Source organism: Acanthopagrus latus, unplaced genomic scaffold (genome assembly GCF_904848185.1).
Source record: "Acanthopagrus latus isolate v.2019 unplaced genomic scaffold, fAcaLat1.1, whole genome shotgun sequence".
NCBI lineage: Eukaryota > Metazoa > Chordata > Actinopteri > Spariformes > Sparidae > Acanthopagrus > Acanthopagrus latus.
In genome coordinates, this window is record NW_023504086.1 from 435 (window position 1) to 25,937 (window position 25,503).

General features: G+C 42.8%; 1 pseudogene; it reads right to left on the bottom strand.

Moving 5' to 3' along the window:
- Positions 1 to 12,469: 12,469 nt before the first annotated feature.
- On the bottom strand, positions 12,470 to 20,758 carry LOC119016363 (annotated as a pseudogene).
- Between the last annotated feature and the right edge of the window lie 4,745 nt (positions 20,759 to 25,503).

The following is a 25,503-nucleotide window of genomic DNA, read 5'->3' on the forward strand; positions in this document are numbered from 1 at the left end:
AGAAAAACACAAATGAAGACTATTATTTCGTCCATAGAGCAAGCCAAAAGTGTCACTTCTTTATCATCCTCCAAGTAATATAAACATTACACAGCTTAATATCATCATTATTTCATTAATGCAGATCCCGTTTATTTTTTAAATTATTGAGGCTTTAAACAGTTATGTTGGTACTCTATAAGTAAGTGTGGGAGAGGGAGTAACAACACAAACCAACACAGGCTGCAGGTCACAGGTCTGTGTCTGCATGTTCACCTACCAGCTGCTCAGCCCTCCTTTATGTCCACTCTATGGACACACACATTCTGAAGACATAAATTAACACTTTTTATCAGCCAACATTCAAACAGGTAACCACCACTTTGCCCTAAATGAAAAATATTGACAGGCCCAGAGTAACTTTGTCCCTTAATTAATTTCCAGTCAAGCATTTGCTGTGAGGAGGTGGTTTTTAGTGCAAAATCAATATGTATGATTTAGTTTCCATCCCCGTTAAAGAATATATGCACTCTACTACATATCTGTCATAACTAAATGGCCTTTGGATAACCCAAAATTCCCCAATATATTTAGATACTCAGTCATGTCAGTGTTTTGATGTTCATCACACAACTCCAATCATGCATTTTTAGCTATCTCCTGTTCTCAGATTGTAGTGGCAAATATAAACAGGGTCATGATCATGCATATACATTGATTTGAGAATACACCTTGCAGTTCTGTGTTAACAGGGAATTTGAGCCTGATGAAAGACCAAGGTTTGATGCGTCCTGTATAATAAAAGCTGGAGTGGGGGAGCAGCAGGTGCAGCTACAGCTCACCCAAGGCCACAGATAGGGGCCTGGGTGAGACACTTTGTAGGCTTTAAGGAAGACAGACAAAAATGAGAATAGTAAGATGACAGTCTCGCGTGATCATGAGGAATGGAGGTGGTCCAAGTGGGCGTTGGTGACCTTGACCCCAGGTATAAAAATGGGTGATCTGGGGAGATTTCTCAGTTGCCCCGGGTACCTCATGGATTTATAACTTTTCTCTTGGAATAAACACCTTTTTGGACTGAAGACTTGCTGCCTCGCCTCTGATTTGGACTTAGTCTCTGAGCTGTCTTGCCTCTGGTTTGGACTTAGTCTCAGAGCCGTTTCTCCTCAGATTTGGACTTTAACTTTTGAGCGGAGTCACAGGGTCTGATAGTGGAATAATTGGACGGATAAGGAAGGTAGTCTCCCACTACAAGATCTGTTATTGTTTATGTTTTCAGATTTTGCATCATATTCCTTTTTACCAATATTTTGGCCATGAGATTACATCATCTCTAATTAAATTAATTCCTTTCCTTCGCATCAGGGCTTCCCGCTCTAGCCTTTGGGAGTTGCAGTGAGTAAAAGAACTATTTTATACTTTGACCAGCTGTATCAATCGACCAAATAAACAATTGTCCATATATTCACAAAGGTCTACTCAGTGTATGCATTGAACTTCTCCACATTAGAATCAATCAAACGACATCTACCCATACACTGCTTGATAACAGCAAGGTATGCTTAATTGTAACACACAAATTGTATATGTGTATTTAATCTTATGTTCATGATATCATTTTTCTACTTTTTCTCTCATGTGATTAATAGTGCTTGTTATGCATATAGATAATAACTTGATTGATAGGTACCTTTTCATACCACCAATCCCTCATTCCCTTTTATTATACAGCCACTTTACACCAATTAATATCCCCTCTATATGAAGCCCTGTATAGGTCTACATACTTCATTCCTATTTAACCTATATTTCATCAGGCAGGTCTTTTAAGACCTATTTACAGTGACCATCTTTGCTGAAGGTAAACACATATATAAAGCATACTACTGAATTTAGAAGTTTTACTAAATGACCTGACTTAAAAATTGTGATAGTGGTGAGACTCAAACTGTCACCTTCTCAGTTGTAGGGTAAATGTACAACCCCCTCAATTGCATCACATCAATTTAGTTGGAAAATCCCACATACATTCCTATAATTTATTTATCTATTATTATATCTTTTATTATCACGTTATCAATTACAATACATATGCATTATATATTATATATTCTAATAATGTGCATTTATATAGATTACGTAGAATTAATTCTATGAACAAATCCACTTTCACATCAACTTTAGCTGCATCTCATTGCCCACATTCAGCTTCAGAGGACACAGTAAGCACTAAAAGCTTCATACCACCAGGCTGGTTCCCCTCTTTTTCCTTACTCACAAACACAGACACTTATTCAGCTGAATTTCATTACAACTCGTATATATGACACATACGGCGACACGGTTTTTGGACTCAGAATACGTAAAACCTAATATAACAGCACACCAAGTGCCACACCACATCATTTATAGTAGAGTCCATGGGCGTCACACGCACCCCTGGACTTGCCAAATTGTTTACTGTCACAACCATAAGTTTGATTTGACATTTCGCTCTCTCTTAAATGTTTCTTTGTGGTCTTCTTTTTTTCCTGGCCAGTCTTTTCTATTCTTTTCTATTATTTGAGACAACTGAACCATGCCACTAATGAAGGCCGACCTCATGCAAGTCTCACGACAGTGTAAGCTGGTGCCGTGTCTATCACTATTTGCTTTGTATTTACAATCAGTTAAGTCATTGCGGCCACAGCAGTTTTGTTTCTCTTATTTATAATCTTCTTCATTCTATATTCTCTATTCTATTTATCTTCTTCTTATACTCTATTCTTCTCTATTTTCTAATACTCTATTCTACTATTCTCTGTTCTTTTTCTCGTCTCTATTTCACTTCTCTATTTGAGACAACTTAGCGCGTAGGAAACAGTGACTACTCTCACGCATGACTTATGAGGATGTAGACTGGCACAATGCCTGCCACCATCAGCACCGTATTTCTGAGTAGTCCACTAATCTCTACCGCTAAAGTTTCTCCTTTTTCTCTTTAATTTAATAATTTAGACAGAACCTGTGTCAACTAACTAAACGCCTGTTGCCCATTTTCCCCCATGTTGGCAATTTTCAGCTTGACAAACACACACACAGTAGCATCCAGGGCCTGAGTTTGACCCCTAGAGTGAAAATGCTCACCTTGTTGGCCAATTGGGGTGAAAGTCAGTCTCTAGACCCCTGGCGTGTCTCCAAGTTTTCAATAGCTATCTTGCTGACAACGCCACCTGTAGTTTCTGGGCTCTCCTCCTCAAAGGTGTCGGCATATAGTATGTTGATAAAATAATTCTGCGGAGGCAAGGCTGGGTGGAATGATAGCGCAATCTTTATTGAAACAGTTCTTCAAGCCAGCGTCCAAATTCAGTGTGTGGCTACCCTCTGGAGTTCTCAAATCTGTAGCGAAGGTAATGCTAAACGGCTTCGCCCTCTGCTCTATCAGAAATCCTATCGAACTTATCTCGATCTTATGAGATCTACCAAATTGCCACGCCCTTCTCTACTCGTGGGATCCTTCTTAAAGTCCCTTGGGCGGTACCTGCCTACTTCTAATTGGTCACTGTAGTGGGTTGAGGGTCCATCTGTCCAATCAACTAAAAAAGGAGTTTGCCTTTCTCTCTGCTCATCTCCCTTACTGTCACTACTTGGATCTTATACTCCAAACTTACCTAAATGAGCCCTCTATCCTTTTCTGGAGATGTATGTGTTTAGATATCTTCCTCCATCGGACACATGAGTCAGGCTCCATTTGAGTCCCTATAGTGGCCTTGTCTCCTGCTAACCTAACATTTAACATTTGAACTTTTTCAGTCAAGCTGAGAAAAAGAGCAGATTGGCACACAAACAAAAATAATAATAACAAATAACAAACAAATAATAAATAATGTAGCAGAACTTTCAATAAATAAATAAATAAACAACATGCTGTCAGTCAGCATCTGAGGGACTTCACTGACATGTGAGCTGAGCCAAAGTCTCTGGCTGAGCTCAGCGCGCCTCACTGGACAAAATAAATCAGTACACCAGCGCATGCTTTTGTCATCGTCACACTTTCTTTTCTATCGGCGCAACATTTCACCGATACGATAGAACCCCCGATAGAAATTGGGCCGGTCTATCGGGCCCCGATATATCGGTGGCCGATAATTGGTCGTTCACTAAATCAGAGTCTTCTCCACAGACACTTGGGTCCGGTCATGGTGGGAATCAGCAGAGAGTTCATCAGGAACAGCCTGTTGAGGAACCCTGTCGGTGTTGCAAATCTATTAGGGGCAACAAACTTCTTCAGTACATCTCAGTCTAAACGAGAGAAAAATAAAGGTAATGGACCAAAGGGAAAAACTCCAGAGGAAGATGAAGATGAGAAGAAGCGCCGAGAGCAGAATGACCAGATGTCCCGGGAGCATGTGCGGACCTTGCACTTGGCTTGCACTCACATACAGAATGCAGGTCGCCAACATTGACAAATTTGAGGAGAAGCTGAGAGCTGTTGAAGAAGAGCTGAATATTGACGCCAAGGACAGGATACAGGTGTCTTACAAACACACTGAATTCTTCGGGAATGCAATCTAAGCTCTGGGAATGGCTGCTATTGGCATGGCCATTCTCTGGTATGTCTTTGCGACTCGCAGGCATGGGTGGCAGCTTCAGTGCTTTTAATCAGCTAAAGTAAAGGTGTGAGTTTAAAAGATGTAGCGGGCATGCACGAGGTGAAGATGGAAGTAAAGGAATTTGTTGACTACCTCAAAAATCCAGAACGATACCTCCAGCTGGGAGCCAAGGTTCCCAAGGGTGCATTGCTGCCCGGGCCTCCAGGCTGTGGGAAGACCCTGCTGGCTAAGGCTGTCGCCACTGAGGCCCAGGTGCCCTTTCTAGCTATGGCTGGCTCTGAGATTGTAGAGGTCATTGGAGGCTTGGGTGCTGCGAGTGTCAGAACAACAACCACAAGGCTAAGTTGCTGATAGCCCGTGCTTACAGGCACACAGAGAAGCTGCTCCTGGACAACAGAGATAAGCTGGCGCTGTTGGCCAATGCACTGCCTTCAGTTATGGGAACGGGTATGGTGTAGGAATAGGCGGGATGGGAGAAGGGGCAAGCTTTGTGGCAAGTGGGATCCAGAGCCCTATGTGGTGGTGGAACAGTTGGATAAAGGGGGTTTAACCTATCGGATTAAATCCGAGCACACAAGGAAAAAGAGGGTTCTGCACAGAAATTCTCTTAAACCTTGCATTAATCCACCCCAAGGTGCCCCTGCAGCACATCCTGATCTGCCAGTATCCCCTGTTTGGGAACCCCCACCTGTGATGTATGTGCCATGGGTAGCCCCTCCCGCTCCAGATGACCAAGGTAATGATGTGACCCCCAGGAGGTCAAACCGTGCCAATAGGTGACAGCCACCAGGGAGATATAGAGACATTTAAGTCCTTTATGATATTTCTTTGTCAGGGACTGCCAATGTAGAAGAGTAGGGGGATGTCATGGTCATGATTTGGGAACACGGGGCAATGGCCCTTCTTTGTCACTGCTGCGTGCCCAACTGATTGGAGCATAACAGGTGTGGATCGTTGCGATGCCAATTGATACTCACAAGCTGCCCCAGACTGTCTACTAACCATAACATATCTTTTAGCGCTGCATTGCTGTGTTTGTTTGTTTTTTTCCTGTGTTCATTGCTGTGTTGCTGTGTTTTGTTTCTTTATCCACTGTGGAGATACTGGCAGCTTTCTCTTTGTTTGTGTGAGTGTTGTGTTGGTGTGTGCGAGTGATAGACAGGTCGCCGGCTGCATTGAAGTCACTGCCAGGCGCCAGACGGACTTGTGTTAGGGGAACCCCTTGTGGACTGTGGAGTATGCCGATCTATTGGACTCCTTAATGTGTGTGCTTGAAGAGGCCACTATTTAAGTTGAATGTGTGAATAAGTGTGTGAAGGGTGTACACCTTTTTTTAAATTAAACAAGATATTGTAATAAATATATATATATTTTTTATACTCAAACTGTTGTCTGGGTAAATCTGTTGTGTTGCTCCAACCAAACCAAAGAACAAAACAGAAAAAAAGTTGTTTTATATTGTAAGAGTCCCAGCTCTCCAATTGGGGTCTATATTGCTTTCATGCCACACACATGACTCTGCCAGGAATGTGAATAAATCACCAGGTCATCCAAATAAGCTTCACACCCAGAAAGACCAGACAGCACGATGTTAACCAACCTCTAAAAAGTAGTGGGAGCATTAGGCATCCCAAAGGCCATCACTGTGTATTGCAAAAAATCATCAGGCATAACAAAGGCTGAGATTTCCTTAGCACGGTCAGTCAGCGGAAATTGCCAGTAGCCCTTCGGTAAATCAAGCTTTGTCATGTAAGAAGCGTTACCCACTCTGTCGATACAGTCATCCATCCTAGGTAGTGGATAAGAGTCAGGTTTTGTCACGTTATTGACTTTATGAACCAGACTTGTCGACCAGTAAACAGGGAGAACTCCACGAACTCAAGCTGGGCTCCACAATCCTGTTCTCAAGCAAATACTCAACCTCTTTTCTGAGACGGTGCCACTTATCAGGATTCACACAGTAGGCGTGTTGCTTAGTTGGTAAACAGTCACCTACGTCAATATCATGTTGTAAAACTGATGTGCGTGAAGGTACATCAGAAAACAGTGGCTTATGTGACATAATCACCTCGACAATATCGTCACGCTGAGCTTCAGGCAGGTGAGCCAAATGAGACTCAAGTTTCTTTAGTATCTTTGAGTTCTGTAACCTCCCCCGCATCACCACAGCAGAGAAAGACACAACATCCTTCTCTTCCCCACAGAGGTTACAGAACCCACACTAGATTCAGTCAGTCAGCACTGAACAGCTCTGCAGAGTGAGTGATAGGTTTGACAGGATCAGCACCGGACAGCTCCGCAGAGTGAGTGATGGGTTTGACAGGATCAGCACCGGACAGCTCCGCAGAGTGAGTGATGGGTTTGACAGGATCAGCACCGGACAGCTCCGCAGAGTGAGTGATGGGTTTGACAGGATCAGCACCGGACAGCTCCGCAGAGTGAGTGATGGGTTTGACAGGATCAGCACCGGACAGCTCCGCAGAGTGAGTGATGGGTTTGACAGGATCAGCACCGGACAGCTCCGCAGAGTGAGTGATGGGTTTGACAGGATCAGCACCGGACAGCTCCGCAGAGTGAGTGATGGGTTTGACAGGATCAGCACCGGACAGCTCCGCAGAGTGAGTGATGGGTTTGACAGGATCAGCACCGGACAGCTCCGCAGAGTGAGTGATGGGTTTGACAGGATCAGCACCGGACAGCTCCGCAGAGTGAGTGATGGGTTTGACAGGATCAGCACCGGACAGCTCCGCAGAGTGAGTGATGGGTTTGACAGGATCAGCACCGGACAGCTCCGCAGAGTGAGTGATGGGTTTGACAGGATCAGCACCGGACAGCTCCGCAGAGTGAGTGATGGGTTTGACAGGATCAGCACCGGACAGCTCCGCAGAGTGAGTGATGGGTTTGACAGGATCAGCACCGGACAGCTCCGCAGAGTGAGTGATGGGTTTGACAGGATCAGCACCGGACAGCTCCGCAGAGTGAGTGATAGGTTTGACAGGATCAGCACCGGACAGCTCCGCAGAGTGAGTGATAGGTTTGACAGGGTTAGGGTTAGGGTTAGGATCAGCACTAGGCTGACACACAGACCAGCCCAAGCCTCGTTTCACGCTCATGGTTTCACGCTCAAGGTTTCAGCATATTGACATGGCACAGCCTACTCCTACGCCTCCACTCCGGAGTAGCAATGAGATAATCACTGTCTCCGATTTTTTTCCGGACAAGATACTGAAGTGAGCTTTCAGACAACAACCGGGGATCAGTAATAAAAACCAATCATCAATCAAATCAAATCAATCTTTATTTATATGGTGCTTTTCATACAAAGAATGCAGTTCAAAGTGCCTTACAGAGATTAAAAAAAAAAACAAAAAACAAAAAAACAAACAACAGGAAAAGAGAAACAGCAAATAAAATCACAAGAAGAAAATTGAAAGAACCAAACACTCCCACCCCTACAGAGACATACACAAATACATACACACACACACATATGCATGCAGACAAACAAACACACACACTCACACCCACACACACACTAGCTGTCGCTACAGAGACATGGCTGGCAGCGAGACCTGAGACGTGGAGGAAGCTACCTTTGGGGGCCAACCACACTGAGAGAGATCACTGTCCAGGGCCACAGGGAGCACAGATACAGAGACCACCCCAACCCGGGCAGACAGGAGGCCCCACACCAAGGTGCAGAGCCCTCTGGTCACCCAGGCCGGAGCTGTCCATGGGACAGCACCCCCCACGGCCAGACCAGAGACAACTCCCAGTCTGGCAGGCCCCCATGAGGAAACACTGGAGATTAAAAACTGACAGACTAAAACAGTTGAATAAAGCAAAAAGCACAGAGAGTAAAAACATGAAGGACAAAAACATGCTCTGAGTAGCACGGCATAAAAGGGATTAAAAAGAATTTAAATTTCAATAAAAGCCTGGTTAAAAAGGTGGGTCTTGAGCCTCTTTTTAAAAACCTCTACAGTATCTGCAACCCTGAGGCTCTGCGGCAGGCTGTTCCACAGTCGGGGCCCATAACAACTGAAAGCCGCCTCCCCGTGCTTTTTTGAACTAACCTGTGGTGGTTAAAGGGCCGGTGCCGGAGGACCTCAGGGTCCGCGGGGGCTGACAGACTAAAAGCAGGTCAGATAAATAAGAAGGCCCAAGACCGTTAAGACATTTAAAACTAGTAAAGAACCTTAAAATCTATCCTGAAACGCACGGGAAGCCAATGAAGTGACTTTAAACCGGTGAAATGTGCTCCCGCCCTCTGGTCCTCGTCAGCACTCGTGCAGCTGAGTTTTGTAATAATTGTAAGTTCGAAATGCTCTTTTTGGGAAGGCCAGAGAGCAGGGCATTACAATAGTCTAAACAGCAAGAGATAAAAGCATGCATCAGCACCTCCGTGCTGGCCTGAGAGAGAAACAGGCGGACTTGGGCTATATTCTAAGATGGTAAAAACCTTTGTTATATTTTTGATGTGTGGAACAAAACTGGACTGGAGTCAAAATCATACCCAAATCCAGACCACCTGGACAAACCCCACAGTGACCTCACCATCTTCATCCCCCTACACGATGACCCCACCAGGGCAGCTATGAACGCCCTCACACCCGACCAGAGCCCCTCCTGCCCCCACGAGCCCCAACCCGCCACCATCCCCAGGAGCCACGCCCCGGCCCACTGAGCTATGCTCAGGTGGTGAGAAGAGCAGCAGACCCCCCACCGACCCTTCCAACCTCCAACCCCACCCCGACACCTCCAGACAACCAGCTGAGAGACATCCAGCACATGCTCAGCCTGCTCTGCTCCCACCTGATAGGCCAAACACAGCAGACAACCCTAGAGTATTTACTTATCCATTTTATTTTATTATATTATTCAATCATTTTATTTTTTTTAAATTATTATTATATATTATTGTACATATTTACTTATTTATTTATTCATCCATGTTAAAGGCTTATAATATTATTAGATCCAAATCCTGATGTCTAAATGTTCTAAAACTGATCTCTTCGTTGACAATGGACTGGAAGTTGGTCTCATTTTTAACACAGAATGCGACATGTTGAGTTTTTAAACCAATGACAGCTAATCTCTTGTAATCTCATGTTGGAATATCCAGGGTCTGAGGTCTTTTGCTCTTGGCCTTAAGAGCAGGACCCCAGACTTTAAGAAAGAGTTAGAAAATGCAGATATTTTTTTTGCAGGAGACTTGGAATAGAGTAGACATGCCCACTGGTTGTCCTTTAGAATATAGAGAAATCATTTTCCCATCTACCAAACTGAAAAGTCTAAGCCAAGGCAGAGATTCAGGAGGGCTGTTGATCTGGTACAAGATGAACCTCACACACTCAATCGAAATAATCAAAAAAGGAGATTTTTCATTTTGGATCAAAATAAAAAAAGAGGTGGTCTCCACAGAAAGGAATATTCATGTGTACAGCCCATATCCCCCCATCAGAGTCCCTTATTATAATGAAACAGCTTCTCCGTCCTTGAAGATGAAATCAGCTTCTACCAGACACAAGGAAACGTGCTGATCTGTGGTGACCTTTGCCCAGAACAGGCACAGAATCAAATCTGATCAATGCACAGGGAGACAAACACATACCTGGCAGATCAGCATCCTCTCCTTCACACCAAAACAGGAACAACTTTGACAAAACAGTCAACAGAAACGGCAGCAACTGCTGCAGTTGTGTTGTACACTGGGTCTGTACATCGCCAACGGTCGACTTCGAGGAGACTCCTTTGGTCTCTACACTCACAGCTCTCCTCTTGGCAACAGCACTGTGGACTACAGCATTACAGACCTGAGCCCTTCAGTGTAAGAGCATTCACTGTCAGCCCCTCACACCCTTATCTGATCACAGCAAAATCACCTTATACATTAGTCAGATCGTTTTAGACCACAACACAGAGCCACATCTACACCCTCCACACCCTCATCCAGAAACACGTACACAGAACAACAACACAATCTTCTCGTTTTGTAGATTTCAAGAAAGCATTCGACTCAATTTGGCATCATGGTCTGTTTCTGAAATTACTAGAAAAAGGTATTGGAGGAAAAATCTATGATATTATTAAGACAATGTATATAAATAAACAATGTGCTGTCAAAATTGGAACTAGGGAAACAGACTTCTTCCCCCAAAGTAGAGGAGTGAAGCAGGCTGCAGTCTGAGCTCCACCCTGTTCAACATTTATATAGATGAACTGGCCAAATCCCTGGAAGAGTCAGAGATCCCTGGTCTCACCCTCTCTGACACAGAAGTCAAATGTTTACTGTTGGCAGATGATCTAATACTGCTCGCTCCGACAAAGGAGGCGCTACAAAAGCAACTAGATCACCTGTAAAAGTTCTGTCAGACCTGGGCCCTGACTGTAAACCCTGGAAAAGACAAAGTCGTGGTCTTCCAGAAACGACGCAAGAGTCAGAAAAATCCCCACAGTTCCACCTGGACTCTACGGACTTAGAAAACACAGACAGCTAACATGTTAGGACTAAATATCACATCGACGGGAAATTTCAATCTGGCCATTAAAGATCTCAGAGAAAAGGCAGAAGAGCTTTCTGGACTATAAAGAAATCTTCAAACATAGACATACCTGTCAAATTTGGATAAAAATATTTCAATCAATAATTGAACCAGTTGTATTGTATGGTAGCACTACAAAGCCCTACAGTGCAAGAGGAGAGCAGAGAAGGGAGTCCAGCCAGCTGGTCCACAGCTGAGCTCCAACAGCACCGGGCACCAAGACCGCCCTCACACCATCCAGCCCAACCAAATTATAGCAAAAGAAAAAGACAATTACATCTACTATTGGACATCAACAAACCAAAACCCAAAGCAAAACTCCAATGCTATTTGACCCTAAACAGACAAAACTCCATGGCAGATCATCTGAGCTCTGCAACTGACCCGAGACTGAGGAAAACACTGACTCTGTACAGACTCAGCGGACCACAGCCGGGCCTTAGAGAGCAGCAGACACAGATAGACCCGGCTGCCCAGAGAGGACTGATATACTGTTTATTATTGTTGTTATTATTGCTTTTATTGTTATTATCATTATTATCATCATCGTTATCATTGATATCATTATTGTCAAAATAATCTGTAATCCTGTCTGCTTTGGCAATATTGTGAACCACAGTCATGCCAATGAAGCTCGTTGAAATTGAAATTGAAAATTGAAATTGAGACAGAGTGCCCATATGGGCTTCTTGTTTGTTTGTTTGTTTTGGGTTTTTGTTCTTGATCTGTTTAATGCTGTTTTTTTTTTACATTTCACTCCTACCATATTGTATTAATATATTGTTGTTAATTGTATATATATGTATATACACCAGTAAAGGTTAATTCTTCTTTTAGTAGAGTCGTCTTTTAGTGTTCATGTCCACCACCCACTGATGTCTTTTCTTGATGCATTTTATTGAGCCACTGGTCAAATAAGCATCTGAGTTCTCATTATATTGCAAAAGGTGACATTCTTTTCACAAAGGAAACAAACAGATAAGCCTGTAATCATATGTATTAATGAAAATATGATAAACCTCTCTGTAATTCAAATGTTCAATACCAGCACAATTGTGAAACAGAAATCTCAAAATGATCTGTGTGGTCATTACATTGCAAGGAACAGCACTAACCCATCATTATCTAAATGAGGCAACCTGCACAGTCATCTGTGTGTGTTGGTACATTTACCACTGATAAAAGAGAACAAAACACTGTCATAAAATAACAAAAACAAGATAAATGAAATTAGATGAGATGAAATTAATGAGATAAACTCCTAACGACAAGATTTGAATAAAATAATGTGTTTAGCTCTTTGGATGACAGTAAAACCTGCTTCAGTTCCATGCTGCAGTCTCTGTGCACCACATTAAGTCAATGTATGTGCTACATTTTCAAAAGTCTGTTGCCCAGTGTGTCATGGGTTTTCTGTGGTGTCCATCGTTAGTCAGGAAAATCCTGACTTTGAAGCGTTTCTCTACTTGGAGTCTCCCAGCAGGTGGACAATGAGTTCATACGTGGAGAGGACGATGGCTGTGTTAGGGATCTGTCTAATTAGCTGTGGAATGAGTCCTCTATAAAAGCTGCATAGCATTCCTCCACTGCTATTAACTTCCCTGTCTGAAGAATACTTGTACTTGCTGCCCTCCTCAAGCAGCCTTGTCCGAATGACCTCTGTGGAGAAAAGAAAAGGAGAAAGAAAGGATTACTCATTTAAATAAATACTTCTCCCTGACAGAATGTTGTTTTGTTGCAAGAATACTAACAAATGGGCAAGTGTTCACCGTGTGGGTAGGCTATGCAGGACGCACAGCCCTTTGAAACAGCAGCTGCCAAACATCAGACTGAGGAAGTCCGAAGGTCTTTTCTCACTTTCACCATTCAGGGAGATGAACTGGTTCTTGGCGAGGTTTTTCTTCAGTGTCTCGTACATGAGGAAGCAGATCATGGTCTCCGAGATCCCAGCATAAGCTGCAGTCAGGCCTCTATAGAAGCCTCGAACCCCTTCCATTCTGTAAACATAGCGAGCACACTGCAGTGCAATTCATCTTCTTCTCTCCTCGGGCTCTGAAAGTCGAACAAATTGGGCTCATTAGTGACAAAATCCCACTTGATCTGATATACATTTTTTGAGAAAAGCCGCACTTTTCTAGCACTGCTTCCTCTTTAAATGACCAAAATTGGAACCTGTTTGTTTTTCTGTTTTATTGTCCTAGCGATAGTGAACGGTCATTCCTGTAAAGAAACCACATGAAATCCTGCAGTTTCCTGATTGGTTTGAATGAATAACTAGTCTTTTTGTTGCGCTCATTTGTAAAGCCACCATTTTGTGCTGCTGCAGGATGTGTGTTCTTCCAACACAGGGGTGGAAATCCCTTGTTTCTGTGACCTCACATGATAATACTGCCTGTACTCGCTAAGGTAAATATAGACTCTTCCCTCCGCACACCAGGACTCTGCGTCAGCACTGTGTATTTATGGTTACATGGTTACATGCTCAGTCTCACGGACAGCATAACCCAAGGTCAGTGCTGTGAAGGGGGCATCAGCTAAAAGGTCACAGTATGTGGTGGACATTCTCACCTGCCAAGTCCCTAAAATAAGTCAGTTTGTTTTATACAGATCTTAAAGGCAGAATGAGTAGGATTTTCTAATCTTTTCGTTATAAAATAACAACTTTGTTATAATTCGCTGTTTTTTTTGGACATGTCTGAGCATCAACCTTTTGGCAGTGGGTGTGGAGCTCTGAGCCAATAACAGGGTGCAAGGATCAGTGCTGAGGGAAGGAGGAGGGGCCAGTTTTGACTTTGATTAAGTCTGCCTTTACAACCGAACTCTAAGTACACAGAGGGCAGGTGAAATTACGAGTGCACATACTTTTCTCCAGCTGCATCTGGTCTTCACCATCCAGATGGGGTTCATCAGAGAGTTGGTAATGAAAGCTGAGGAGGCACATTTCAGTTTTACACTTTATAGTGACATAAGATCCATTCATGCCCTCAATGTAATGCATACTGAATTTGGATTCAAGTGCTTGTCCACTCAGATTCACTGAAAGAAATTACAGCAGGATCAGCATCTGAAAAATACTTCTACTTCATACGAAATGATTATAATATTCACAAAGGATTAATGTTCATTTTTTTAGACTTATACAGAGGATCATGTTGGCATTGTGTTATTTCATCCACAGGTTAGACAGAACATTATAGGAATTCATCTTTTTTCAGGGCACTCGATTGTTTTTGCTCACCTGCAACACCAGCAGAGGACATGTGCACCAGACCACTGTTGGGGACAAACATCTCATTGAACGCTCTTTGGATTTCGAGTATGCAGCGAAGTAAATGGCTTCTGAAACACATAGAACAGACTGGTGAGGACTCTACAAGTGGCAGGTGTAAAGATTTTGACACAAAGTGCATAAATCTGGCTGCGGTTTTATAGCAGCTGGGCAATTATGTAAATCATATCCTCTGGACTGGTGTTGCCCTTTGACAGTGTATCCAGCGGTCTGTTTCCCCGCTGCCAGCTCTCTCCATTTGGCTTTTGGAACAAACTGTCACTGCACCAGAATGGGCTGAATAAGCATCACAGATGCCGACAGAGCTGCTCTGAATGTGAGCCGGTCCAAGTTGGCCAGTGAAACAGGAGGAGGCAATGGAATGACTGAGCAGAGGATCATGCTGCAGCACTCATTACCATGGGGAATTATACGCAATTGTGACCTTTTTCAGTCTCAACATCTGCTCAACATTTGGTGGGAAAACATTAGTATTGTTCATCTTACATTGACTTCCACCACAATGAAGCCTGAGGGAACAGGGCAAAGTACTGATCGTTTATTGACACCAAGAATGGAACAAGATGACATCGACATTAAATCCAAATAAAACTGACCTTTCATGATGACTTGTGTTAAGGTTCAGATCAATTTATTTCCCAGCTGTTGAAACTCAAAACCTCCTCCAAAACACAGTGCCTTATTTGTCTCAGGTAATGAAAATAGTCAATTAAATACAAATATGGAGGCCTGCTAACACTGACAGATGTTGTGGTCTACACAAACATAAAAGCAGACACACAATATCTGTAAAGCTAGGGAGGTCTGCCCAGAAGTTGTTGCAATGACAACAGCTTCCTGTTTATACAGTGAGTAAATGCCTTCTACCATTACAATAAAAAAATAGAAAAACCCTATAAACAGAACTTCTCCTGTGTTCTCTTTGGTTAGTAGCCTGAGAAATCATCAGTCTGCCTTACTTTGTGACCGTCTCAGTATGGACTGATCAATTACAGGCATCAATATCTAGCATCTTCTAAGGTAATCAGAAGGGTTTATTTTTTTGTCTGATTGCAAATAATATACATTTGAAAATATTTTGCCTTCGATCTCTTAGAGCAGCCCACAACCACCACCAGTAATCTGAAATGGCAAAGTAGCTAGTAACCAAAGGTATCCAATAAATGTAGTGGAGGTGGAAATAAAAGCAGCAGAAAATTAAAATACTCCAGTACAAGTACATGAAAAATGTATTTAGTTCACATTCAAATGCTGGTTGCTGTTATTATCTAAATATCTGTACTGTGTTACCATTCACATTAATTCGCTTTACCATGACTGTTTTTATCCTACTTCCAAACATTTATTTATATAGTAGATTACTCAGGTGTAAATAAAGGTTGACTGATTTCATAAAGCCGACTCATTTACCATCCATTAAAAAAAAAAAAAAAAAAAAACCTTATCATTCCCTACTTCCTGACCACTGGTTCATCTGTTGTTTGTGGCCTACAAAAAGACTTCTTTGTGTTTTGTCAATAACCTGTACACCAACAGAAGGTATCATTATCACAGAGATTGCACATAGATCCAGCTCTTTATTAGCAAAGCTGCTCTGGGTAATGACAACATAGACACAACTGAGCCACTAAAACATGTGCGCACTGTTTTCACTGTACCTTGAGGGGGCGACGCCAACGAGGTTCGGCCCAAGGCCACGGAAAAGTGATCTTGGTCCCTCTTTTTCAAGGATTGATCTAAAACAAAATTTAAAAACAGCCATCAATTTTTGTTTTAAAGAACACCAACACATTTACAGATGTATTAATTTACACCACCACTGTAACATGTTTACCTCAGTCTTACATATATTTTACAGCAAAGGTCTTTGGAAGGATTCTCCCCAAGTCATTTAGGGCAATGAGTACAAGAAAGACCTCTTTTCATGTCAAAGTAGCATCCAATATCAACCTCCAGAAAAGACTTATTTTAGTTTAAACCTGTAAATGAAAAGATATTTCCTAAGCAGCTCTGAAAAGATCAATCTGTATCCGACAAGGCAGCTGCAATACAGGCATAAGACCTTTATTAACAAGGAAATATTGTTCTCCAATGTCAGAATCTCCGCAGGCAGTGTAACTGTTTTTTTCTGTAAAGATACAACAGACACTAGTCCAGACCAGTCTTTGTCCCAGTCAGTGTTACATCACACTTTCTCCTTGGCACACTGAGCCTGTCTGTAGTCTTCCCTAACCTAACCAAACTCATACAAGCTCTGTTTTTACAGACACCAAAACATTTCATGTGTATCTTAAAGCCTGAAAGAAAAACACGTTGTATTGTCATCACAAACAGCTGTTAAAGTCACTAAATACCACCAGGATACTGTGAGCTTAATCCTCGCTTTAATAGAGACAGGATTAGAGGCATTAATTTCAAGACTATGAAGACAAAACGCAAAGAAAGGCTCTCTGAAGTACTTTAAAAGGACCAAAGCACAAGAACTGCGCAGGGCTTTATACAATCATTTCCTAGCAAAGTGTGTTGTTTTTACAAATTTGTTTTGTTTGTATTTTTTTATAAGCGAAAATCTTTAGGCTATAATTATGTAATTACAAAAGTCACAAACTGACAGTCATGCTCCTCCAAAAGGGTTACCTGTTAAACTGTGTACCATCTGTGAGGAACACTTTGTTATTTAAGAAAAAACCCTGACAGACAGCCCACATAAACAAACATCTTACCGTAGGACCTGCAGCGGCCCAGGTGTAACAGTCCCCGGTCGGATAACCCTGGTGCGACTTAAGGCGCCGAGCTGGGCCTGGAAGACGGGTCTTAGCGTGACGCCAGAGGACTGCAACCGTGTCTTCAACACCTCCCAGGGGGCAGGTCATGATGGCTCAATCGTACCACTGCATCTGCAAAATGATCACAACAGAAATCAGAATGTGGGCAAACAGAAAAGGAAATGCCCCACCAAATACACTCACTCCCTTAAACTGTTCTTCTTGTTCTTGCAAGGTTACTCATATCAGTTTGACTGTGGAGAGGGATGTTTCCATTGTAACACAGCTGAAAGCTATGAACAATAAAGGTCAAAGACCAGTGTCTTGTGCTGGAGTAAAAATACTCCAGAGCTAACCCAACACTCTGCTGCACAGTTCTGTCCCAGATGCTCTAATTGCACATCAAGAGTTTTTTTTGCCTGTCCCCCCCCAAAACACTGATTATACTAAGCCTCTGTAGTGTCCCGTGTCTAGAGGACAGAGTCAAATATATTAGCTGATTAAGCACCCAAGCTAATTCTCCGTTCACTGATCATCAGTGACCTACATCACCTATTTGTCTGTGAGAGAATAGAATCCATCTTTGACTCAAGTAGTCCAAATAACATAACCAAGCCTGACAGACAATATTGTAATAATGCATAATGCGTGTAAACAACTGATCATTGACGACCAGAAAGAGGACATCCAAGATGGTTGGCCCTGGAAATAACAGGTGTTTTTGTTAAAGTTGTTGAAATTTTTAAAATAATTTCGTGGAGAAAAAAAAATCTTTTTACTATCAAATATATATTTTTTGCTATCAGGGTGAAAACATTTTTTTTCTCTCTCTTTCAAAAAAAAAAGTGTTTCTCTCAAATGATTTTCTTCTCTCTCTCTCAAAACCTAAGTCTTTGCTCCGATGCAATTTCTTGCTCTCCTGTCAAGATTTTGCTCTCCCTGTGAAAATAATGTCATGGGCGGGGCCACGTTCTTATTGGCCAGTCGGGTGAGAATCGTCTTGGGAGGTGTGGTTTGACAATCCCGTCTGGAGAGGGGTCCTCGGACATGTCCGCTAACCAGGAAAAAACATTGCGATCACCCTGCTCATCAATCCAAGTCATGTATATGTATGTTCATTTTGACGTGGCTTGAACACTACTATTCCACACAGAGATGCCAGGACTGCAACCTGCGAACAACTGTTAGACGAGCTCTACGGAGCACAGTGACAGTGTAGGTGACTGTGTCGATGCTGTCCAAAAAAATGCAACTGTCAATAAATCTTCCAAAAGTGCATGCTGTCGGGCTCACTCTTTGTCGTGAATGTCTGTACTCACAAATAACTCATGGGTGGACCAGTCTGAGGCATTTTTTCACGCCGAGCGGCTCGAGAGCTGTGTGGACACCACTGTCAGTTTGTGGCATTGAGTGCGCAGAGCGTCAGGTTAACTTGTGACACCTGTTACCATCGAGTATTTCTTTCATTCCACACCACGTTCAAATGGTTACTGAATGAAAGCCATCGTTCCCAGCCGCATAAATCGTTATTAAGCTGAAGCCAAGTCGATGTGAAAACTGTATATACTGTCATACAGCCTGCTCATCAAATAGTCTGCAGAATATGTTGACATCCAGGCCCCAACTCAGTGTGAGGTCAGTCAGCTGTGGCAACGCGTGAGGCGACCAGATCAACCTGTGACACAAACACCTGGAGCAACCGTCGACCATGGTTCATAGGAAAGCCCAGACATGTATCTCACTCTTCTCAAGGGGATAACGTTTTAGAAGGTTGGCTGTGTTCCCCACTGGTCATCATTTACAACCACCAAATCAACCCATGGGCAACACACCAGCCCTGTGTTACAGCAGAAAACAAATCCAACATGTCAACATTGTGGACAATATTACATTTTTATCCTCAGCGATCATACAGCAATCAACACCCAGGCTTGAGCATAAATACAATGCTGTTAACTCGGCATCATTCAATTAATCACAACTTGATTGAAAACAGATACAATTCTGTGTGTAGGCTGAACATTTTACATCTGAGAATATCAGAATCACTGTAGGCCTAAAACAGTGATAATGATTAAAAAAAAGAAACAAAGATTCACGACAAAGAGTTAGCCCAACAACGTGCACTTTTGGAAGATTTATTGACAGTTGCGTTTTTTGGACAGGCATCGACAGGCATCAAAATGAACATGCATATACATGACTGGGATTGATGAGCAGGGTGATCGCAATGTTTTTCCTGGTTAGCGGAAATGTCCGAGGACCCCTCTCCAGCCGGTGATTGTCAAACCACACCTCTCCAAGACGATTCTCACACCGACTGGCCAATAAGAACGTGGCCCCGCCCATGACATTATTTTCACAGGGAGAGCAAAATCTTTGCATAGAGAGCAAAGACAAAACACTTTTGAGAGAAAATGTTTTCACACTGATAGCAGAAAATATGTATTTGAGAGCAAAAAAAAAGTATTGAGATTTTTATTCTCAGAAATAATTTTAAAAATTTCAAATTTTTATTTCTTTATGTTCTATGAGAAAATGCTTTCTCTCAAAACTTTTTTTTTAGTTTCAAATATTATTTTCTTTGCTATTGGTGTGAAAAGTTTTTCTCTCAAATATATTTTTTCTCTCATAAAATGCTTTCTGCTATCAGTGTGATAACTTTTTCTCAAAAACTTTCCTTTTTCTCTCAAATCATTTGTTTTCTCGCATATTATAAAGACACAAATCTAACTCCATGGGCATACAGCTCGTTATATCACACTACTGCATATTTAAAATCATTGAAGTTATTTTATTTAGACTGGTGGTTACTGAGCGGTTGGCATCGCTAGCATGAACCCACCATTGAACCCAGCGAGTTAGCTCGTTAGCCTCAGTGTCATGTAACACTGGGGACCTAGCTAACCGCTAATGGTCTTGAGTTCGGTTACACGATATAGGTTCAGATTAAAAGAGTATCACCTAAAAAGAAACGATGTCATTGGCAGTATGAATATGACCTTTCAAATAAAAACAATTAGCAGATGTCTAGCTAGCTGACTATATTCGAGAAGAAAGTTGCTGCGCTATCAAGGGCTAGCTTGCATCTTGATAGCCGTTAGCATGCGGGCTAGCGGCTCTCGGCGCTAAAGACGCATAGGAGTAAATTCTATTAGGTTTCACATGGGCTTTTCAAAAAGTACAAACCCAGTGTTAGCCTCCTCATGTTAACTGAATCTTTGGGCTATTAATAACGCTAGTCCGGGGGGCATTAATATGACTTAACTTACCCTCCAGCGAACAGATGCAGCAGCGTGTCTGTCTGTGCCATCCTTCTCTTTGTTTTCAAACAGCCACCAATATTCGTGTTGTAACCTCTGTAAAAATGGAAAGAAAGAGCACAGGGCCGTTTTTTTACGATCCCAGTGCGCTGCCGTGCATCTCAGCCTCTATCAGCCTAGCGGAGCTGTCGGCGGTGGAGCGGGCAGAGCTGCAGTGGCCGGCCGCGGGTGTTGTCTGTGACGTAGGAACATGTGCTCGCCACCTGGCGTCCTGCCCTACTTGGTGCTGTTGCACAATTATTACAAGCAGCAAAAGGTCAAAAACAACCGGGCAAACAACACCCGAAGCCCGGCTGGTAAACCATGCAGCATACAATACATGAAAAGGTACTAGCCTGAACGCAATAAAAAACAATCACATGCTTAGAGGGTCCGTGTATCTTTTGGTCATTCGAATTTCCTTTCAGAAACGGGTATTAAAAAAACAAACAAAAATATAATAATATTTTTTTTTTCGTTTTAAATACAAAAATTACAATTGAAATACAAGGCTGAGTGAAATTTAAAAAAAAGATTTGATTTTCATTTTCAATTTCATATAACAAAAAATAAATCACTAGAAAACAGAAACGGAAAAAAGGCCTGTTTTTTCATATTCTGAGACCGGATGTTATCATTTACAGGACAGTGCTGTGTAGAACAAACAGCAGGGACAAAGGTATGTTTTAACCGTTTGTGTATGGTATAAATGACACACGCCGAAACCAGACACAGCTGGCTTTTTTCGTTTTTTCTAATTTAGGGAAAAAAAACAGAAATCACCAATTCAACCTTGATTTCTTGTGGGCCTTTGGCACCCCATTGCTTCTGATTGGCTAAAGGGCTCTATCAATTATATTTCTGCTGTGCTCTTGACTGTTAATGTGCAGCTGATAGACTAAAACACACCATGTCTGTTGAGAAAATGAAAGTACTATCCTACGTTTTCTGAAGGATGCGCTGTGAACAGTGACGTCTGCTCTCAATAATTGGAAATATCACTGGCATACAGCATGTGACAATGGGAAGTAGTTGCAAGAAATGACCAGCAGGTGTCGCACTATGCAAACCTTTTCATCAATAGGTATTTTTCTCTCAAAAAATACATGAAATTAAAACTGCAAGCATGGATGAAGGGCCCTCACAGACCCACATGATCGGCGTCCTACGATCACGCGCTCGGCACTCTTAACCCTTGTATCCTCCTCAAAATTACTACCCTCTAACCACCTTTGTAGCAAAAATGTACACACAGTCAGATAGATCTGACTTCTACCCAAGCATTCTTAATGGAGCTCAAATATGGTCAAATATGCAATCTGGACGCATAAATATGGGACTTTATTTTGGCATTTCTCCACACTGGTGCAGTAAAGATACTTGATATTAAATGTTTCTTATTCATCATGGGCGTATGAACACTTAAATGTAACATATCATATTTAAATGTAGGTTTGGATAGTAGCTTACACTGTTCTTTAATACCTTTATTTTGAAAACCGAAAGTAAATATGCTGTTTCTCCACATTTCCCGTACTGCTGAGAATACTTGTACACTCGAAATTTAAGTGCGGCTGATTTGACCACGGAGCCTGATGGCAGGCTTGACCGCAGTTCCATGTCCATGTGTCACGGTAGATTACCCCGCCATAGCCTGTTTGTTCTACACAGCACCGTCCTGTAAATGACAACATCCGGTCTCAGAATATGAAAAAAAACAGGCCTTTTCCCGTTCTGTTTTCTAGTGATTTTATTTTTTGTTATATGTTAAAAAGAAAAACGCCTTGTATTTCAATTTTACTTTTTGTATCTTAAAACGAAAATCAAATAATCACTAGTTTTTTTGTTTTTTAACACCCGTTTCTGAAAGGAAATTGGAATGACCAAAAGATAGACGTACCCAAAACTCTTGCTGGGGTTTGTGTGTGTGTGTGTGTGTGTGTGTGTGTGTGTGTGTGTGTGTGTGTGTGTGTGTGTGTGTGTATATATATATATATATATATATGATCCCTGCCATAAAAGTAATATGTGTCACGACGCCGTGTGGGCAGCAGGCTGGCCTTATCAAGGTGGGTCTGCTGCTGCTGAGAGTGTCACACAGAGTCTGTGGGGAAGGTAGCGGGGCGGGGACAGGCTCACCTACTGGGGCGGTGGGAGCGGGGGATTCATCTAATAGTGCACAACAAATGCACTTAGTAGGATGAAGTCAATCACATCACGAATTCCTTCCACATGACGGACATTTCAGTCATAATAATATTATGAATAAAAGCCCATAGTTTCACACATGTTTTTGGGGGTTTGATTAAATAATGAAATATATTACAACACGAGGTGAACTGGTTCAGTCTTAACTCTTGGTTGACGGTGTTGGGAGGGGTCACGTGTTGATTCCCCAGTGTCAAATAACAAATGGATAAGAAGAGGACACAGCCATCAGGTGCCCAGTTCAGGAAAAAGACAAGAGAAGAAGAGGAGAAACCAGCAGAAGATAAAGGTACGGAGCCATGTCAAACACTCTTCAGAAGTGTGACCATGCATGTACTGAGATGAAATGACATTAATTAGTAGAAGTTAGGCTAACTGGTATGTTTGTTAGCCTCTTGCTACACTGCTGGCTACAATAGTAGATGACGACAGCATCCGTTTTCAGTCCAGCTGACCTGCAAAACATTCTATCTAATTCATTTCACCCTAATAATGTAACACAACATGACCAGCTCACATAGTGTGTGTTAAACATCACGTTAGGTCCTGTGCTGCTCAGTAAAGTCACTTATCACTTCTGGAAGCTAATTCCTGATGTAGCTTTCTGACTCATTTGGAGTGTCACGTATATAATTAGCCATTAACCAAGGAGGTTGTGTTTTGTTTTCTATTCATTTGTTCCTATTCTAAAAGTTGGATACATTATGCTTAATAACAGCTTTATTTAGTTGTGCTATTCCTGCATTGATCATTTATGTTGTATTTTAGACAGACAGTTCAGACAGTTCAGACAGTTTGTGGAGACTATGTGTGTCTGAGGAGGTAGATGGCTCCTCCTCCTGGCTAGTGGCAGAGGGTGCTCCAAGATATTTAAAAAGTCCCCTGCATTGGCATTTATGTTGTATTTTAATGCCAATGCAGGGGACTTTTTTAAATATCTTGGAGCACCCTCTGCCACTAGCCAGGAGGAGGAGCCATCTACCTCCTCAGACACACATAGTCTCCACAAACTGTCTGATCTGAGGATGAAGGCCCAATTACCTCTGCTTCTCCGCAGCAAGACTCAGGTGAGTGTGTGTGTGTGTGTGTGTGTGTGTGTGTGTGTGTGTGTGTGTGTGTGTGTGTGTGTGTGTGCATCCCTGCAAAGCATTTTGCAGACAGTTATACTGTTATTATCACTGTGTATGTGTGATGTTCTGCACTGTAAACACTGTGAACAATGTGTGTATACTAATGCCCTTGTGCTCTCCATTAGATAACACCTGGAGCAGCATCGTCTCTTGAGGATGAGCTTCTGTCCACTGACTGCTGACTGGCCTTCAGTTCTGACTGTGAGAGTTCAGACACAACTGGTTTCCAGGGGACCAAGTCAGGTACCATCTGCCTTTGTATTCCCTGCTGTAGCAGACCCTTGGTGTCAACGAATGAGGCGGAGAGATTCATGAGGGGTGCTTAAATTTTATCATTGCTTCAGCACCGTAAACAACTACGGAAGAGAAATACAGAAAGAAAAAGAAAGAGATTACCGGTAGATAAAATACATTTTACTCAGAATATTCCAAACCCACTTTCACTTGACAAGTAAAAGATACATTCATTGAACCTCCTATATATAGGGAAATGTCACGTGTCTGGAGTGGGCCTGGGCCGGTGAAGATGGGGAGCTGGATATACATATCTGAAACTCTCTCTGTGCTGGTTGGTGGTTATTGTGTTGTTGTTGTTGTTGTTGTTGTTGTTGTTGTTGTTGTTTGTTGTTGTTGTTGATGATGATGATGTCGTTGTCACAACTGAGGCAAGTGAAAGAGTGAATTTGTTTTGACTCCTGAAGTGGCTCAATAAAGGGACTTTCAAACCAACTCTCCTCCCTCTCTCCTCCTCCTCTCTCTCCTCTCCTCTCCCTCTCTCCTCCCTCTCCTTCTCCTCCCTCTCCTCTCTCCCTCTCTCTCTCTCTCCCTCCTCTCTCTCTCTCTTCTTCCTCCCTCTCCTCTCTCTCTCTCCCTCTCCTCTCCCTCCTCTCTCTCTCTCCCCTCCTCTCCTCTCCTCCCTCTCCCTCTCTCTCTCTCTCCTCCCTCTCTTCTCTCTCTCTCTCTCTCTCCTCCTTCCTCCTCCCTCCCTCTCTCTCTCTCCCTCTCTCTCTCTTCTCCCTCCCTCTCCCCCTCCCTCTCCCTCTCCTCCCTCCTCTCTCTCTCCTCCCCTCCCTCTCCTCTCCCTCTCTCCCTCTCTCTCTCTCTCCCCCTCCCCTCTCCCTCTCTCTCTCCCTCCCTCTCCTCCTCTCTCTCTCCTCCCTCTCCCTCTTCTCCCCTCTCTCTCTCCTCTCTCCCTCTCCTCCCTCTCTCTCTCTCCCTCTCTCTCTCTCCCTCCCTCCCTCTCTCTCTCTCCTCCCTCTCTTCTCTCTCTCTCTCCCTCTCTCTCTCTCTCCCCTTTCCCTCTCCCTCTCACTCTCTCTCCCTCCTCCCTCTCTCCCTCCTCTCTCTCCTCCCTCCTCTCCCTCTCTTCTCCTCTTCTCTCCTCTCTCTCTCTCTTTCCTCCTCCTCTCTCCTTCTCCCTTCTTTCTCTCTCTCTTTCTCTCTCCTCCTTCTCTCTCTCTCAACTCAGCTAACTTTATCTAACTATGTACATACATAAACAAAATGGATGGCACTGCCTGTAAAATGATGAACAAAAACCAGGATGCCTCATGGGTCTTAAACTGCCTGGAAAAAAGGGTTAGGGTAGGATATCCACCTTGTACAGCTTTGTCTCAGAGAAGTTAAGTTTGCCGGTCAGTGTCACCGTGCCACTTGTTGGATGAACTGCAAACATGTCTGTCACTCTCTC